This window comes from Manis pentadactyla, chromosome 5 (genome assembly GCF_030020395.1).
Source record: "Manis pentadactyla isolate mManPen7 chromosome 5, mManPen7.hap1, whole genome shotgun sequence".
NCBI classification, from domain to species: domain Eukaryota; kingdom Metazoa; phylum Chordata; class Mammalia; order Pholidota; family Manidae; genus Manis; species Manis pentadactyla.
Genome location: NC_080023.1, coordinates 107,229,531 through 107,249,839, shown reverse-complemented (window position 1 = coordinate 107,249,839; position 20,309 = coordinate 107,229,531). Strand labels below are relative to the sequence as shown.

Genomic DNA, 20,309 nt, shown 5'->3' with positions numbered 1-20,309 from the left:
GTGAGTATATTGGATTTGTGTCCTATAAATACCCAGAAGGAAAAAATATACTCACAGATGTTTGCCAGAAGGTTTCACCTTTCTTTATTTGTTTGTCTGCTTGATTATTTTTCATGTAAAATTACATTCTGAAATGTAAACAAAAAAACAAATAAATTTAAGTAGGACAATCTACTGTAATTTTAAACAACTGTTTGAATCTCATCCCATGTTTGGAGAACCAGGAACAAAGCTGCCAGTGATTACTTGGTCATACCACTTGCAGTGTGGCAGGAAGTGTCCAAGTCCTCTCAGCACACATACGGTCATCCAGGCACTGCTCTGCTGCACCCTGCTCTAAGATCCTGCAAAAAGTCTAAGCATCCTGATCTTGTTCATTTCTTCAGCTTCTAACAACTGTGACAACTAAAAGTGCCCTCTGGTTGAATCAGGACATTTTCCAGTCAACAAAGTAAACAATGGTGCAGCTATTTCACTAGAAAACATTTTGGTCTGAGGTGTGTGCTTTTCTAAGTTCAGACATCTGAGAAAGGACTAATACTACTGAACCAGGGGAAATCATGATCCAGTAAGAATTTTAGAAAGAACTGACAAATGTCTTTCTAGGGCTCAAATACAGGTAGGGTTTTTCACTCTACGTGGTTCTCTGTAAATAGACTTTATCATGGTTTTCATTAACCTGGGAATGAAGTGTGCCTCAAGTGATGTAGGAAGATGAAAGGCAAGTAAAGATGTATTCTCTACTCTCAGTGCATTTAAAACCTAATGTGAGGGAAACAACTTGGACATTGATATTTTTTAAAGATGACATCTGAATAATAGTTTCTAAGTCAGTCACAGATGTTTTCAACAGAGAGACACCAAAATGGATTAGAGTGTTTTGTAGAGGAGCTAGATAGAAAAGAGGCAGAGAAAAGAAAGACATTCCATGCTAAGAGGTGGATAAAGGGGCAGAGACAGGATAACCAGCCTGGGATCTGACCGATTTAAAGAGCTGTGCTGCGGGGTTGAGGATCATGTGCTTTTAGCCTTACCTTCACTTTAAGGAATTACAGCCTCCAGCCAATGGTTATTTTGTTTATATTGTTGTAGTTCCTGTGGGGAAGTGTGTTCCCGCCTGGGTCGAATCTCCAGTGAAACCCATGAAACCAAAGTAAGACAAGGCAAAGGATGGGTTGGGAGAAACCTTTTTTAATTGCTCACAGCTTGCTCGAATACTCTAGCTAGGCCCCGCCCCTCTGTCTCCTCCGCTGCCACTCAAGCTCTGCTGCTATAGCGCCCTCTCTGCTTACTCTCCACCCCTCTGGGAGGAACTCCATGAGCAGGCGCCTGATGACTGGCAGATGCAGGACCAATTACATACCAGGAACAGAGCAGAATGGCCGTTATCTCTCCACTCATTCCCGGGGAGACTACAGGAGGCTGCAGCTGTAAACACCTACTGGTATGTAAATGAACTGAGGTTAGAAAGGAGATTCTGGAAATTCTGCAATTTACCCCACAACTGTCTGTGCACATATGTACCAAGTTTAGCTGACCCTTCCCAACAGTGTACTGACCTCATCTTGCCTATCTCAGTCAAATGTTTGATTAGCAACTTCCCAGCCCAGATTTCCACCAAATCTTTTAAACCATAATCATGGTCCCAGAATAAGAAATATTCGTGCCTTCTATTAATTATGGGGCCCAGCATGGCACACTTTTTTTTCTCTCATAAAATGGAGAACAAATAACAATGAGTTTGAGCTAATCAGCTTAAAGGGAACCAAGGGAAAAGCAGCCCAGTGTGGTAATTAACAGCCTGGACTTCAGAGCCAGATTCCCTGGGTTCAGGATGCTGGGTGTCTCACTTCCTCGAGATTTGATGTAGGGCAAAGCTCTGAGCCTCAATGCTCTCATCTGTTAAATGGAAATAATATGGGACCTCACGGTGTGGTTATGAGGGTTAAATCAGCTAATATTTCTAAAGCACTTTGAGCAGGGCCCTATATAAACAGTCTTGCTACAACTATTAAGAATATTAGTTTTACTACTGAGTAAACTGAGAAAATAGTCATAAGGCTTATACAAAAAACACAAACCACTTACCATAAGAACATTTTCATTTTTTAAAATTTATGATGTTAGTTTTGTTTGCCAAAAGTAATTACTTTAACATGGATCCTCAGCACATGCCAGCACATTAGCTAGATTTCAGGGAGACCTTCAGGCCACCAACAAGCCAAAAAGCACTCCCAAACCTGGGATGGGTGGACCATCAGGTGGGTTGGGACTGAGGTCATCGCCATGGAGTCTGGTCAACACAGAGGACAGAGTGTTCTCAGAGGCTGTATGAATTCCTTATGACCATTAGGCAATTGGGAATTTGGAGATTTTCTTTTCACTGTACCTGAAACTTGGGGAATGAAAAAAAAATACAAGGGGATTTTTTTCTGGCTGCCTATACTGAAGGCCCACTGAAAGGAGGAGAAGGTTTATTTCCAAAGCTTTTTTACATGACTTTTTTCCAAGTTTGTGTTTTGGATGCACACATCATAAGCACCTGTAGCCTCAGAATTAAGTGCCATACCCAGGTTGTGGAGAGACTGCTAACTGCCCATGAAATATTTGTGCTTTTCTTCTCTTGTGTGTGGTTGTTGCTGAGAAACAGCTCTCCAGGAAGGAACTACATTTCACACACCTTTTACACAAGGAGACTCAATTCCGATGAGTGGAAAGTGGGCCTATGTGATGATACTACAAACAAAAAATTCTGCCGAGAGGTTCTTCACTCTCTCAGCTCCTTCCTGCAGGCTGCGTTTGAGGAAGAGAGTGACCGTGAGCACCAGTGTTCCCAAGACTGGTCCCTTGATGCTACATGGCGGAGAGTCCCTGCTGACATCTAAACCTGATATGAGTGAGAAATGAATTTCTATTATGTTAGGCCACAAAGAATAGGGACTTTATTTATTTCAGCAGCTGGCTAATAAAGGGCTAATTTACATTGCTAACAAAGGGCTATAAATTAGACAGCAGCCCTTGCCCAATAGCAGTGATGGACAAGCCACAAATCATAACCGGACATTTGACTACAACCTTAAAAAAAAAACAATAGACATGTAGATGTCTCATCAGGCAGTTGCAATAAGAAATATCAGACTTCTGGGAAAAGTTACCAAGAAGTCTGGTTTCATTGTTTTCCAAACTGATCCAAAACTACAAATCTTGCAAGAAGCTACTAAAGGTTCATGAAACAAAGCATTTCCCAGACCAGTGACGTTCTGATAAGCTTTGAATTAACATCCCAATGTTTGGGTGCTTATTTAAAAGCAAAGTAAATCTGTAATTCTTGAGGACTTTCTATTGATGATGACTATTACCATAGTGGTTATGGAATGAAACCATCTACAACTAGAGGAGTTATAAAGCAGTAACTACAAAATCTCTTGGTCGAGGGGGAGGTTGTTGGGTATTCCTCAGGCCACTTTCTCTTTGTAATTATTTCTAAATCATTACCTCATGTCAACCTTCACAACAACAGAAACCCAGTTCAGCCTGACTTTTAAAAGAGCTATAGATGAGTACCTGTCAAAAACAATTATTGTGGTTCAGAAAGAGTGAATATCTGATTTTAGTAAGAGAAAAAGACTGTAAGAATTTAATAGATTTAGTGCTATAATAAAGAATGATTATACAAGACTGATGTCTGCAAGATCTAGTAAAAACATGTAGTCTACCTTCCTTAGTAGACCCTGTCTCCATATAAATGCTTAGTAAAAAGTCAAACCACTTGAAAGGAAGGCTTTTACTGTCCTCCTGCTAACTCAGCTTTATGAGCCATTTGCTCAGCTTGTCCTGCATCTTGTCAGGTGTGTCTTATGTTGACCACACTTGTCAGCGTTTGTTCTCACCTTTCACTCAGTTGTACCTTTTAGTGCACTGACAGCTTCCTTCATCATATTTAATGGCCTCTTTCAGACAAAGGGATAATTGGCTAATCAGATCTTCTTATTTGCAATAACCCTAAGGAACCAATTTCTTAGCAGTACCTCCAGACAGTTAAAAGAATCCCAGGCCCATAAATGATGGTAAAGCAGAAATCACCAGGCATTTGTCATGCCCACGAACCAAAGGCCTGCACACAGGGGGACCTTTATCTGAAAAATCTGCCTGAAACCCTTCCTCTATTTAATCTTCCTCTTATTATTTTAACTGATACAAATTGCTTATTTTTTGCATGTTAATAACTGGTATTTCTCATGAAGACTATCCTAAGGTTTAATTATTTTATATAAAAAGGCAGTAATCTTACAAATATTTTGCCAGAGTATTCAGAGAACCATTTCAAGTTTAAACTCTATGATATTTTATTTCTGGATTAAAAATAAATAAATAAAGCAAAGCTCCAGTTTCTTCACAATGAGGCATAGAATCACACCACTGCCGCTACATTGAGAGGCCATTTCTCATTTTGTGCCTCTTAATTCTGCCAACAATTTCTCAAATGTGTCTGACAAAAATTACATCCCTTCACCCACTCCCCATCCACAGAATTCACATGAAATTGACACCATCCTGTTTCATGGATGGGTTGAGCTAAATGCTGTATTTATCTAGTGATAAAAATTGGTTAAGGCAGCATTTCCCAATCTTTGTCCACAGTATGGCCACACACACAAAACAATGGTAACACCAGAGTACTCCATTAAGATAAAAGATTTGAAGCTGCACACGTCAAGAGATGACTAGCCTGGTCTCTGGCTACCCTAGGACCTGCCTGACTTCACAATAAGGTAGAAGAGATTCGACACCTCCGCACACATACAACTCATTCAAGGCATATGAGTGTTATTTCAGTACCCAACGTACTTGGTCACACCAGCTGAAAGTCTACGTTAAAGGGGGGCATTCACAAAACAAATCAGGCCAATGTGAGATGATGAGACATGATTCCAGTTGGGCTGTAGGGAAAGCAGAGTCTCTATCTTCCCATGGACATGCTGTGATAATGATGTGAGCTTGGCAAAGCCAGGACTACTCTGTGAGATGTAAGGATGGTGGCAACATGTCAATGCATTTGTGCCAAAATGAACAGGAAACATACCCCTAAACTTTTCACTTAGATGAGTCCATAAATACCACGTTGCACTTAAACCACCCTCTGTGATGTACAATTGAATTTGTAACTGAAAACCTTCTGCCTGTATCATATTATACTGCAATATCCGTTCATCTATTATCTTCACAGCTAGACTGTAAGTTTGTTGAGGATAGAGCTATATATTAGTCAAATTTGTATGTTGAGTGGTGTATCACCCATATAATGAGGTACTCCATCAGGGTAAATGTTTGTTAAAATGAATGTAAGAATGTGTATTTTTAATTAAAAACTATAAATTGGATGGAATTGAGATTTAAGCTCTTATAATCCATAGACTTCTGAATGGCTTTCTACACAAGGCCTTAAAAATTTCAGTGCCCTGCAATATAACCTGTAAAGCAGAAGATAATATGTTAAACAATTCCACTTAAAAATTGTGTTTGCCAAATTTATTATTCGGTCATTCAAATCTACAAACATCCCTATCCCCGGCAAGTAGCCTTAAGATTAAAGTAAACAAACAAGTAACGGCAATAGAAATGCTGAAAATTTTATCTTTCAGCACTGTTCTCTGGTACTTACTTATTCTACCCCCTTTCCCTAAATCATGTATTCTAATTGCTTCTTTTTTCTTTTTTCCTCTCCTGAAAGAGAAATCAGTCCTAATTTCCAAGTTATGAAAATGATGGGCAGATGGTCATGATGACCAAAACAAACGAATGCAGAAATCAAGCTGGGTGCATTTGATTTTTGGACCTTCCCCTTAGCAAATCTCCATGATTGATCTATAGTAAAATTATCATTATTTGCTTTGGCAATTTTGAAGGTTTTTGGAAGGAAGTCAGGATAAATCAGAACTGACTTTACTCCATGAACAATATGTTGAAGCTCAACAGAATTTAGGAACTGGGGTCAGACTGGAAGACTCACAGTGTTTTAATCAAAACAGTTTTCTATTTACAGTGTTCTGAATATGCTGATTGGACAGGAAGCTAAAGGGGAAACGTAGAAAGAGATAAGGTAATTTTACAACATTTTCTCTCTACAAGTAGAGCTATAAGCTGAGCCTGATAACATTTCTCTGCACTGTACATTCTCTGAATTGTCTTAGAGTGGGCCCCCACTGGAAAAGAGTTTAAAGCCCTTAGATTTCACCTCTTCAGTAAAGGGTCTCAAGCCCTGGACCATCCTTCTCTAGCCATCACTTATCCACTTGGAAAGAGCATCCCATGCTGGGTTAGTTAATAAGTAAGTCTCTGTTTTAACGATAAAGAAACAAAAAATAAGACTCTCCCCCCTTTGCTCCCCACTCTACAAAGAATACCACGGTATCATGAAGTGAATGTTAGATAGGCAGTGAAGAACTCTGCCTTCTAGTCTCTTTCATGTCAAACTCTTTTCCATCCTTCTTTTAAAATCTTATAACATAAGTTTACATAACAATAAAAAATGTTGTGCCTCAGTCTACCTTTCTACAGTTCAATGATTCTCTAGCATTGGTACAAAGAAGTTGAGAACACCTGTATACCATTAGCTATGTCTGGAATGTTGACAAGCCTCTCAGTCAGGGTGCTCTGCCAGTATATCCCACGCATCTGCCAAAGTGAAAGATATGCTCCTGTTAGAGGCATGAAGTGGTAATGGAATCAGGGAAAAAGTACTAGATTTTACTAACTTATATATATGTCAGGAGCCTAACTACTAATTTAGTATGAATTTATTTGTCAGGTCCTGGCAAAACATCTCCCAACTTCTCCCTAATTGTCTATTAAGTTAATAGAATTAACCAAAACCTAGGACTAGAAATCAAATAGTCAACAGATTATAAGAGGAATTTCTACTCATTGTAAGCTTGACAGAACTAGAATGAAAATAATAATAATATGGCCTACTCAGCCCATATTACTGAAAGTAGGTAGAATATCCTTCACCCTTACCACATTATCAATCTTTTCAGTCAGAAATGTAATGCTGAACTAAGCAAAAAATGTAGTGATATGTCTTATGGGGTTGCTAGAGTGTTGCTCTCCCACGCCATCCTGAGCACTTCCTCCTATAGATCTCTTCTATAGGAAATTGAAAACCCAAAGAGTAGCAGGGTAAGAAGTTGGGTAGGGGTAGAGAAGCAGGGTACACTGACACTGTTATGCAGATATTGTCGTTAAAGAGCTGTCCAGAGAAAGGCAGAGTCATGAGGACATGGTTATGTTGTTTTCACACTGAATTCATCCAGAGTTAGAAAGCACAGCAGTGAGGGTAACAGAAGGCCCTATTGATTTGCCAAACACTACTACCCTGGAAGTATGGGTAATTGAGCTTGGAGCACATCACCATTTGTGGGTTGCAAAAGATGATACAACCAGCACTGAACAAAAGAGTGAACAGGGACAAAAATAGAGCCTACACACTCTTGGATGGAAAATTAAAACTGGTATACCTTATTTGAGAAAGAATAAAAATAAAATATTCACATGAAGACAATGGAAAAAATGAGTAAGGAGAAGGAAACATAAGATTAGCATAACTGAAAATTATTAAATGGAGGAACCCCAACCAATAGAAAATTTTAGAGAATTTTATTCAACCTTAATAGTAAACAAGAAAATATAATTGGTATATGGCAAAAATAGAAAACTTAGAGAGTAGGTAGACAGAAATAAAATTACTACTAAAGAGGAAACATTAAAGTGAAATTAAGAAGAGATTAAAGAGAATGAGGTGAGATGAAATCACAAAGAAACAAAAAATGTAATATTCAAAATTGGGAAAGGATAGTCTTTTCAATAATTGGTGTTAGAACTGAGTGGCCACATGCAAAAGAATGCAGCTGGATCTCTATCTTATACCATATATAAAAATCAGTTCAGAATGGATTAAAGATATGAAACCATAAAACTCTTAGAAGAAAATGTAAGGGATAAGCTCCATGACATTGGGCTGGCAATAATTTTGGATATGACAACAAAAGCAAAAGCAACAAAAGCAAAAATAAATAAGTGAAACAACATCAAACTAAAAACCATCTGCATAAGAGGAAACCATCAACAAAATGAAAAGGCAACCTATGGAATGGGAGAAAATATGTGTGAATCATATACCTGATAAGGGGTTAACACCCAAAATATATAAATAACTCATACAACTCAATTAGAAAGGAAAGAAGGAAGGGAGGGAGGGAGGGAGGAAGGAAGGGAAAAAAACAATTCAAAGAAAAAAAAATGAGCAGAGGAACTGAATATACATTTTTCCAAAGAAGACATACAAATGGCCAACAGGTACATGAAAAGATGTTCAGTATCACTAATCATCAGAAAAATGCAAATCAAAACCACAATGGACTATCACCTCACACCTGTTAAGGAATGCTATCATCAAAAAGACAAGAGATAATGAATGTTGGTGAGAATGTGGAGAAAATGGAACTCTTGTACTTTGTTGGTAGGAAGTAAATTGGTGCAGCTACTGCACGAAACAGTTTGGAGGTTCCTCAAAAAAATGTAAAATAGAATTATCACATGGTCCAGCAATCCCATTTCTGAGCAAAGATTCAATGGAAAGAAAATCACTGTCTTGAAGAGATATCTGCACTCTCATGTTCACTGCAACATTATTCACTCTAACCAAGCTGTGGAAACAAACTAGTGTCCATCAACTGTTGAATGCACAAAAATGTGGTATATATACACAATGGAATATTATTCATCCTTAAAAAGGAAGGAAATCCTCCCATTTGCAGTAACATGGACAGACCTGGAGAACATTATGCTAAATTTAAAAAGTCAGATAGAGGTAGACAACTGTGCTATATCCATTTACCTGTGAAATCTAAAAAAGCCAGCTCATGGAAACAGAGACTAGAATAATGTCTAGTAGGGGCTGGGGTAGGGAGGGGAGATGTTGGTCAAAGAATACTAGCTTCAGATATAAAATGACTGAGTTCCAGGGATCCAGTGTGAAATATAGTTATTAAAGCTAATAATACTGTATTATATACTTGAAATTTGCTAAGACAGTAAATACTAAATGTTCTCACCATAAAAAAAAAATCGTAACATGATGCAGAAATTAGCTAATGCCATGGTAGTAATCATTTTGAAATATTTAAGTGTGACAAATCAAGACACTGTATGCCTTAAACGGATACAGTGCAATATGTCAATTGTAGCTCAACAAAGCTAAAAATAAAATGCAAAATTCAAGTAAAATGAATACTGGAAACTAAATTTCTTTTGTAAAAAATTTAATCAGTGACATAGAGGGCAAAACTAAAATGTCCTTCCAAAGTATGTAGGAAAGAAACAAAATATTTGAATTTTGAAAATTAAGAAAAAAGTTCTCAAGCACATAAGAGGAAATAAAATTACAAGCTATCAATAAAGAAACAAAAATTAGTGGGGTGTCATGCTTTTTATCTGTTATTTGGAATGCCAGAGGCAATACACTAATGTTTTAGAGGACTTTAGGGACAATTATTTTAATTAAAGCTTTTTATTCATAATTAACTGTATTTCATTACTGAAAACAAGAAATTATAAATATGTAAGTGATTTAAAAATATATTAGTCACCAGCCTTTCACAGATATATTACTTGAAGTCACATTATTGCCAATTGAAAGTTGAATCAAAATTAAGTATTTAGTATATAGAAGTCATGTTTTAAAGAGTTTTTTGGGAAGCAATGATACCATTGAAACAAAATAACACAATCTAATTACAAAACAAAATGTTTGGGTCAACTTTTTTATTGAAGTAGAAGATACATAAAGTTAAAGTAATCTTTTAATTAACAATAACCTTTTTCTATATAAGGAATATATTCACAAGTTCTGGAGATAAAAATGTGAACATGGGTTTTTTTTGGGGGGGCATCAATTATTCTGTCTACCCTATTGGTTCCTTTGAATTCTTTCATGTATAGTGTATTACCTACTCAAAAAGTTGAAAAAAAAATACATTCTCTAAGAAAGAAGTTAATACCCTCTGATCTTGCAATTTCAGTTCTAGGATTTTATAGATATGTTAGCAGTGTTAAAAATGGCATATGTACAATGTTACTTACTGCACAGTTATAATATGAAAAGATTCAAAACAACCTGAGTATACAACCATGGAATAGTAAATAAAATGTACCTGCATACAAGGTATAATTCTATGAGTCATTTACAAGAATGAAAAAACTCATTATGTACTGATACGGAACAATCTACAAGGTTATGTTAAATTAAAAAGTCAAGATAGGAATAGTGTGTGTGTGTGTGTGTGTGTGTGTGTGCGCGCGCGCATGCATGTGCACGCACCCAAAATAAGATATTTCTTTATACACTTGTTTTGTATGGTCATAATTATCTCTAAAATGATACACAGGAAAAGGATTAACGGTTACTTCTGGAAGTGACAAACAATCCATAAAATAATAGGAGGAAGATTAATCCTGTATACCATTGCCTACATTTTAGATTTAGTATCATTTGAATGCAACAATTCAATTTAAAATTTTTAAAAGAGAGAAAACTGACTACTCTTCCAGACAAATCCCAACTATCAGTTATTTAAAAATAATCACATCTTAAAAATAAATACAAAGGTTTACCAAGAGAATATTCTTAGTATATTCATGAAATTAAAAGTAATGAAAACCAAGAGACAGTATTGAATCAGACAAATACAAGACCAAATTCAAAAACTGAGAATAAAATTGTCATTTCACATTGTTAAAGAGTATAATTTTCAAGGAAATTGTGAATCAAGAAATAATGTGTTGAGTAACAAAACATTCTTTGTGTACATTTATAGATCACATAGGTCTTTATCCATAAACAAAAGGCATTCAAAAATAAGAAAAAATTGAAAGTATACCATGGTTGAGGAAGGTTTGAAACATCTAAACCATTGTAGAACAAATAAATAAGTTAAGTATAAACTGAGAAAATTATGATAAATAGGTAAGATTTGTTTTTATATACACATACACACACAATTCCAAAAATGTTCTTACTCTCTAAATTGGAAAAAATAAAAGCCCCACAGAATACAACTTCCTTCACATATTATACTATTGATGTATCTGAGAAAATTTTGGAACTTTTAACACTTAATGAGAACTATGTGTATCTGATTGTCCTTAGAAAGCCCCACCTCTGTTTAAGTGAGGTTATTAGGTGGACAGCTACGTCATCGTGGCCAAAGTTTACTAGCCATCCTGAGATTCATGATAAAAGTGTTGCGAGGAAGGAATCTAATAAATATTGAGTGACCTTTCAGATAAAATTCTAATTACTTTTCATACATTATCTCATTAATTCTCAAGAAAACATTCAGGTCCACTTGCCAATTAAGAAAATGTATTTTAAGATACATCTAAATAATTTGCCTGAGTGTGCAAAGTTAAACAGAGCCAAAGATTCTTACCCAGTTCTGTTTAAGTCTAATTTGTATATTTTTCCTCTTGATTCAATCTCATATTTATTGTCATTATTAAATGTTTGGCTTTGTCACCTGTTTTCTTTTGCCAGAGCTTCTTATTCTTTTATGTATTGATTTTTTTCATTCTATAGACCTTAATTTGGACACTTAATCTCTTCTAATAATCCCTCTTTTATCTCTTAGTTGATCCTGAGATTTATTTCCTATTAGAAAAGCAGGAGGCGGAGCCAACATGGCGGCGTGAGTAGGACAGTGGGAATCTCCTCCCAAAAACATATATACTTTTAAAAATACAACAAACACAACTAGCCCTAAAAGAGAGACCAGAAGACGCAGGACAGTGGCCAGACTGCAGCTACACCAGCGAGAACCCAGCGCCTGGTGAAAGGGGTAAGATATAAGCCCCGGCCCGGCGGGACCCGAGCTCCCCTCCCCCCAGCTCCCGGCAGGAGAAGAGCAGGCAGAGCGGGAGGGAGACGGAGCCCAGGACTGCCGAACACCCAGCCCCAGCCATCCGGGCCAGAGCGCAGACACAGTACGTGCCCAGGGGGCCCTGGATACTGGGGGAATAGGGAGTAAGACCTCTGAGCGGGTGCCGAAGCTGATGCCCCTGTGAGAAAGAAAAGCGGGGGCTTTTTGAAAATCTTAAAGGGACAGAGACTTAACAGCTTGACGGAAACAACCCAGGTCACAGTACAGCAGCTGGAAATTACAGAGAAAACCGGGTGCACTAACCCCCTGGGCAACAGCTCTGAGTCCCCTCACGGAGGCAAACAGTCAAGCAGCCCCCCCATCCATTACCCCACCAGGCGCTGCGAAAGCAGAGAAGCAGCCTGAGACAAATTCTGCCCACAGAAAGGGAAATTTCTCCCTTCTGGCCAGGCAAGACACAAAGACCCACTCTACACGCAATTACCCAACACAAGCCACTAGGGGTCGTAGTTGTCCCAGTAAAGAAAGGCCAGTAGCAAGTGAAAATTTTGGCCCTCCCAGCTGACAGTCAATAGCACCTGTCAACATGAAAAGGCAAAAAAATATGATCCAGACAAGACTAACCCAGACAGCTTCGGCATCTGCTACATCTTCCCCTGAGAAGGAATCTGGGGAGATAGACTTAGCCAGTCTTCCTGAAAAAGAATTCAAAACAAAAGTCATAACCATGCTGATGGACTTGCAGAGAAATATGCAAGAACTAAGGAAGGAGAATTCAGAAATAAAACAAGCTCTGGAAGGACTTCAAAACAGAATGGACGAGATGCAAGAGACCATTAATGGACTAGAAAACAGAGAACAGGAACGCAGAGAAGCTGATGCAGAGAGAGATAAAAGGATCTCCAGGAATGAAAGAATTTTAAGAGAGCTGAGTGACCAAATGAAAAGGAACAATATAAGAATCATAGGTATTCCAGAAGAAGTAGAGAGAGAAAAGGGGATAGAAAATGTCTTTGAAGAAATAATTGCTGAAAATTTCCCCAAACTAGGGGAAGAAATGGCCTCTCAGACCACAGAGGTACACAGAACTCCCATGACAAGGGATCCAAGGAGGGCAACACCAAGACACATAATAATTAAAATGGCAAAGATCAAAGACAAGGACAAAGTATTACAGGCAGCCAGAGAGAAAAAAAAGGTTACCTACAAAGGAAAACCCATCAGGCTATCATCAGACTTCTCAACAGAAACCCTACAGGCCAGAAGAGAATGGCATGATATACTTAATGCAATGAAACAGAAGGGCCTCGAACCAAGACTACTGTATCCAGCACGAATATCATTTAAATATGAAGGAGGGATTAAACAATTCCCAGACAAGCAAAAGTTGAGGGAATTTGCCTCCCACAAACCACCTCTACAGGGCATCCTACAGGGACTGCTCTAGATGGGAGCACTCCTAAAAAGAGCACACAACAAAACACCCAACATATGAAGAAGGGAGGAGGAGGAATAAGAAGGGAGAGAAGTAAAGAATCATCAGACTGTGTTTATAATAGCTCAACAAGCGAGTTAAGTTAGACAGTAAGATAGTAAACAAGCTAACCCTAAACCTTTGGTAACCACAAACTTAAAGCCTGCAATGGCAATAAATTCATACCTTTCAATAATCACCCTAAATGTAAATGGACTGAATGCACCAATCAAAAGACACAGAGTAATAGAATGGATAAAAAAGCAAGATCCATCCATATGCTGCTTACAAGAGACTCACCTCAAACCCAAAGACGCGCACAGACTTAAAGTCAAGGGATGGAAAAAGATATTTTGAGCAAACAACAGAGAGAAGAAAGCAGGTGTTGCAATTCTGGTATCAGACAAAACAGACTTCAAAATAAAGAAAGTAACAAAAGACAAAGAAGGACACTACGTAATGATAAAGGGCTCAGTCCATCAAGAGGATATAACCATTATAAATATATATGCACCCAATACAGGAGCACCAACATACCTGAAACAAATATTAATAGAACTAAAGGAGGAAATAGAATGCAATGCATTCATTCTAGGAGGCTTCAACACACCACTCACTCCAAAGGACAGATCCACCAGACAGAAAATAAGTAAGGACACAGAGGCACTGAACAACACACTAGAACAGATGGACCTAATAGACATCTACAGAACTCTACATCCAAAAGCAACAGGATACACATTCTTCTCAAGTGCACATGGAACATTCTCCAGAATAGACCACATACTAGGACACAAAAAGAGCCTCAGTAAATTCCAAAAGATTGAAACCCTACCAACCAACTTTTCAGACCACAAAGGCATTAAACTAGAAATAAACTGTTCAAAGAAAGCAAAAAGGCTCACAAACACATGGAGGCTAAACAACACGCTCCTAAATAATCAATGGATCAATGACCAAATCAAAATGGAGATCCAGCAATATATGGAAACAAATGACAACAACAACACTAAGCCCCAACTTCTGTGGGACACAGCAAAAGCAGTCTTAAGAGGAAAGTATATAGCAATCCAAGCATATTTAAAAAAGGAAGAGCAATCCCAAATGAATGGTCTAATGTCACAACTATCGAAATTGGAAAAAGAAGAACAAATGAGGCCTAAGGTCAGCAGAAGGAGGGACATAATAAAGATCAGAGAAGAAATAAATAAAATTGAGAAGAATAAAACAATAGCAAAAATCAATGAAACCAAGAGCTGGTTCTTCAAGAAAATAAACAAAATAGATAAGCCTCTAGCCAGACTTATTAAGAGGAAAAGAGAGTCAACACAAATCAACAGTATCAGAAATGAGAAAGGAAAAATCACGACGGACCCCGCAGAAATATAAAGAATTATTAGAGACTACTATGAAAACCTATATGCTAACAAGCTGGGAAACCTAGGAGAAATGGACAACTTCCTAGAAAAATACAACCTTCCAAGACTGACACAGAAAGAAACAGAAAATCTAAACAGACCAATTACCAGCAACGAAATTGAAGCGGTAATCAAAAAACTACCAAAGAACAAAACCCCCGAGCCAGATGGATTTACCTCGGAATTTTATCAGACATACAGGGAAGACATAATACCCATTCTCCTTAAAGTTTTCCAAGAAATAGAAGAGGAGGGGATACTCCCAAACTCATTCTATGAAGCTAACATCACCCTAATACCAAAACCAGGCAAAGAGACCACCAAAAAAGAAAACTACAGACCAATATCCCTGATGAACGTAGACGCAAAAATACTCAACAAAATTTTAGCAAACCGAATTCAAAAATACATCAAAACCATCGTACACCATGACCAAGTGGGATTCATCCCAGGGATGCAAGGATGGCACAACATTCGAAAGTCCATCAATATCATCCACCACATCAACAAAAAGAAAGACAAAAACCACATGATCATCTCCATAGATGCTGAAAAAGCATTTGACAAAGTTCAACATCCATTCATGATAAAAACTCTCAGCAAAATGGGAATAGAGGGCAAGTACCTCAACATAATAAAGGCCATCTATGAAAAACCCACAGCCAACATTATATTGAATAGCGAGAAGCTGAAAGCATTTCCGCTGAGATTGGGAACTAGACAGGGATGCCCACTCTCCCCACTGTTATTTAACATAGTACTGGAGGTCCTAGCCACGGCAATCAGACAAAACAAAAAAATACAAGGAATCCAGATTGGCAAAGAAGAAGTCAAACTGTTACTATTTGCAGATGACATGATACTGTATATAAAAAACCCTAAAGACTCCACCCCAGAACTACTAGAACTCATATCGGAATACAGCAAAGTTGCAGGATACAAAATCAACACACAGAAATCTGTGGCTTTCCTATATACCAACAATGAGCCAACAGAAAGAGAAATCAGGAAAACAACTCCATTCACAATTGCATCAAAAAAAATAAAATACCTAGGAATAAACCTAACCAAAGAAGTGAAAGACTTATATTCTGAAAACTACAAGTCACTCTTAAAAGAAATTAAAGGGGACACTAACAGATGGAAACGCATCCCATGCTCATGGCTAGGAAGAATTAATATCGTCAAAATGGCCATCCTGCCCAAAGCAATATACAGATTTGATGCAACCCCTATGAAACTACCAGCAACATTCTTCAATGAACTGGAACAAATAATTCAAAAATTCATATGGAACCACCAAAGACCCCGAATAGCCAAAGCAATCCTGAGAAAGAAGAATAAAGTAGGGGGGATCTCACTCCCCAACTTCAAGCTCTATTATAAAGCCATAGTAATCAAGACAATTTGGTACTGGCACAAGAACAGAGCCACAGACCAATGGAACAGACTAGACAATCCAGACATTAACCCAGACATATATGGTCAATTAATATTTGATAAAGGAGCCATGGACATACAATGGCGAAAGAATAAAGTAGGGGGGATCTCACTCCCCAACTTCAAGCTCTATTATAAAGCCATAGTAATCAAGACAATTTGGTACTGGCACAAGAACAGAGCCACAGACCAATGGAACAGACTAGACAATCCAGACATTAACCCAGACATATATGGTCAATTAATATTTGATAAAGGAGCCATGGACATACAATGGCGAAATGACAGTCTCTTCAACAGGTGGTGCTGGCAAAACTGGACAGCTACATGTAGGAGAATGAAACTGGACCATTGTCTAACCCCATATACAAAAGTAAACTCAAAATGGATCAAAGACCTGAATGTAAGTCACGAAACCATTAAACTCTTGGAAGAAAACATAGGCACAAACCTCTTAGACATAAACATGAGGGACCTCTTCTTGAACATATCTCCCCGGGCAAGGAAAACAACAGCAAAAATGAACAAGTGGGACTATTTTAAGCTGAAAAGCTTCTGTACAGCAAAAGAAGGCACCATCAATAGAACAAAAAGGAACCCTACAGTATGGGAGAATATCTTTGAAAATGACACATCCGATAAAGGCTTGACGTCCAGAATATATAAAGAGCTCACACGCCTCAACAAACAAAAAACAAATAACCCAATTAAAAAATGGGCAAAGGAACTGAACAGACGGTTCTCCAAAAAAGAAATACAGATGGCCAACAGACACATGAAAAGATGCTCCACATCGCTAATTATCAGAGAAATGCAAATTAAAACTACAATGAGGTATCACCTCACACCAGTAAGGATGGCTGCCATCCAAAAGACAAACAACAACGAATGTTGGCAAGGCTGTGGAGAAAGGGGAACCCTCCTACACTGCTGATGGGAATGTAAACTTGTTCAACCATTGTGGAAAGCAGTATGGAGGTACATCAAAATGCTCAAAACAGACATACCATTTGACCCAGGAATTGCATTCCTAGGAATTTACCCTAAGAATGCAGCAATCAAGTATGAGAAAGACCAATGTACCCCTATGTTTATCGCAGCACTATTTACAATAGCCAAGAATTGGAAGCAACCTAAATGTCCATCGATAAATGAATGGATAAAGAAGATGTGGTACATATACACAATGGAATACTACTCAGCCATAAGAAAAGGACAAATCCAACCATTTGCAGCAACATGGATGGAGCTGGAGGGTATTATGCTCAGTGAAACAAGCCAAGCAGAGAAAGAGAAATACCAAATGATTTCACTCATCTGTGGAATATAAGAACAAAGGAAAAACTGAAGGAACAAAACAGAAACAGAATCACAGAACTCAAGAATTGACTAACAGGTACCAAAGGGAAAGGGACTGGGGAGGATGTGTGGGTAGGGAGGGATAAGGGGGGGCAGAAAAAGAGGGGTATTAAGATTAGCATCCATAGCGGGGTGGGAGAAAGGGGAGGGCTGTACAACACAGAGAAGTCAAGTAGTGATTCTACAACAGTTTGCTATGCTGATGGACAGTGACTGTAAAGGAGTATATAGGGGGGACATGGTATAGGGGAGAGCCTAGTAAACAAAGTATTCTTCATGTAAGTGTAGATTAATGATTAAAAAAAAAAAAAAAAAAAAAAAGCAGTTCCTATGTGGTGACCTCTAATGAGTTCTACACAATGATATAAAGGGCATATAAAAGTGTAGGCAAAGGGTCTGTATGTGTTTATACAGAGGATCAAAGCCTAATTTGGCTACCCCGAAAATGAACTAAAATACGATATGAAAAAGAACTTCCAACATCAGCACTCTCGGGAAGACTCATGACAGAAGATGATCAGCAAAAAAAAAAAACTCCAACAAAGATCCACGCACTGTCGCAGATGTAGATGCACTCATCCCACCAGTTCCTAGACTTGCCATGGGAATGATGAAGGAGATATCTAAGCTGGCCTGTGCATACAGTAAAACAAAAATTGGACTGGATCTATACTGTTGGAACTCAACCAAGAATTAGGAGAAGTGCAAATTGTAGCGCTCCAAAATCTTACAACCACAGACTATTTATCATTAAAAGAACATATGGGATATGAACAGTCCCCAGGAATGGGTTGTTCTAGTTTATCTGAATTCTCTCAGACTGTTTAAGTTCAGTCGGACAATATCCACCATATCATAGATAAGTTTTCACAAATGCCTAAGGTGCCTAACTGGTTTTCTTGGTTTCACTGGAGATGGCTGGTAATTACAGGTATGCTTTGGTTAGGTAACTATATTCCTATTATGTTAATGTGTGTGCACAATTTAATTAGTCGTTTAAAACCTATCCATGCTGAAGTTACTCTACAAGAAGATATGTCAAAGAAATAATCAATCTTCCCAGGTTTTCTTCTGCCTGCTACTTCTATAGCTTTTCTTCTTCCTACCTAATCACAACCTTTAAATAGAACTCGTGCCACATGTCGAATTTACCGAGTATCATAATTCTTCCAAGTGGTAAAGATACCTCAAGACAAATGCTGGGCATAGAAGCCACAGGACATAAATATGCAAAGAAGTAAAAAGCTAACCTTTTCAAACAATAAGGCTTCTCTCTCACTTACCGACTTAACATTTCCCTGTATGGCCCCGGAAGATGACTGGTTAGCCAGAGACGGGTAAGATTCCTCAAGGGAGGAACAACCTAAGACAGGCACAGTCGCAGGGGGCCATCTGGTGAGAAAATGGGGAGCAGCAGAGGTGAGGCTTAGAACCTCCCCCCTCATGTTCTGAGAGAAATCTTCTGCATACATGGATGTTTATTGCCCTCGTCTAGCTCGGATTAACACATAGTCTACAGGCACACACCTGATCATCTACATTTGCTCTCTTACAACACTAAACTCTGTTTTCTACCTTTATCTCGTAACTACCTACCACTTCAGCATTTTATTAAAAATAATAATAATAGAGAAATGTGGTATCCACATATAAATCAAGTTTAAAAATCAAATGAGTATTCATATTTGAACTGACTGTGTATAGTTCATAATGCATGAACAAAACCGAAAGCTTCTGTGATGACTGCCCTTGCACTGTTCACCATGTAACTTATTCACTATGTAAGAATTTGTACTCCATGTAAGAATTTGTTCATTATGCATCAGAAGATTGGAGACTGACGAAAATTAGGCTTGGGGTGGATTAATGATTGTGCATTGAGTATTGACCCCCCTATACAGAAATTTATTGTGGTTAACAACTATTTGATCAATAAATATGAGAGATGCCCTCACAAAATATATATATATATATATATATATATATATATATATATATATATATATATATATATATATAAACACACTTCCAATTGTAAAATAAATAAGTAACCAGGATGTAATATATAGCATAAGGAATATAGTCAAAATATTGTAACAACTTGGTATGGTGATACCTGGTACCTAGAATTATCATGTATATAAATGTTGAATCACTGTGTTGTACACCTGAAACTAATGTAATGCAATACTGTTGTCAACTACCCTTCAACAAAAAAAAAAAAAAAAAAAGAAAAGCAGATAGATGTCAGAGGGCTTCTGTGTTGCATACTGGCTAGTTCTGGAGGGAAATAATTACTGAGTACCTATGTGATGCATTTCACATCTGTAAAAATAAAAATACAGTAATTTCTTACATGGATTTTCTTTCAACAAATGATGTGTTTTATTCTCTTTCCCCTTTCCTGAGTTTTCATGACCACATCCTTCAAGAACCCAATGTAGAATTATGCTCCAACCTCCATTCCCCAGCCTATGCCAACCTCCCTATCTTCTTCAGTTCTGCAGAAAATATGTTATGTTTTCTCTAAATCCTCAGCCTCAAATATCTCCACAAAGAGAATATCCAGAATGAGGATAGATGATAAATGAACTGGATGGGTGGATGGACAGATGGATCTGGTAGACATTCAAAACTATGACTGTTCTCAATGCTGAAGTCATTCACAATAATCTGTCAACT

General features: G+C 37.8%; 1 long non-coding RNA gene across 3 annotated transcripts in view; it reads right to left on the bottom strand.

Annotated features, from left to right (window-relative positions):
• LOC118930949 (uncharacterized) overlaps positions 1-20,309 on the bottom strand; it is a 93,109-nt gene that overhangs the window by 8,108 nt on the left and 64,692 nt on the right. For all 3 annotated transcript variants that reach the window (XR_005032216.2, XR_005032217.2, XR_008997856.1), the window contains one exon: positions 56-128. This is a non-coding gene — a long non-coding RNA (uncharacterized LOC118930949). The remainder of the gene's footprint in view (positions 1-55; positions 129-20,309) is intronic.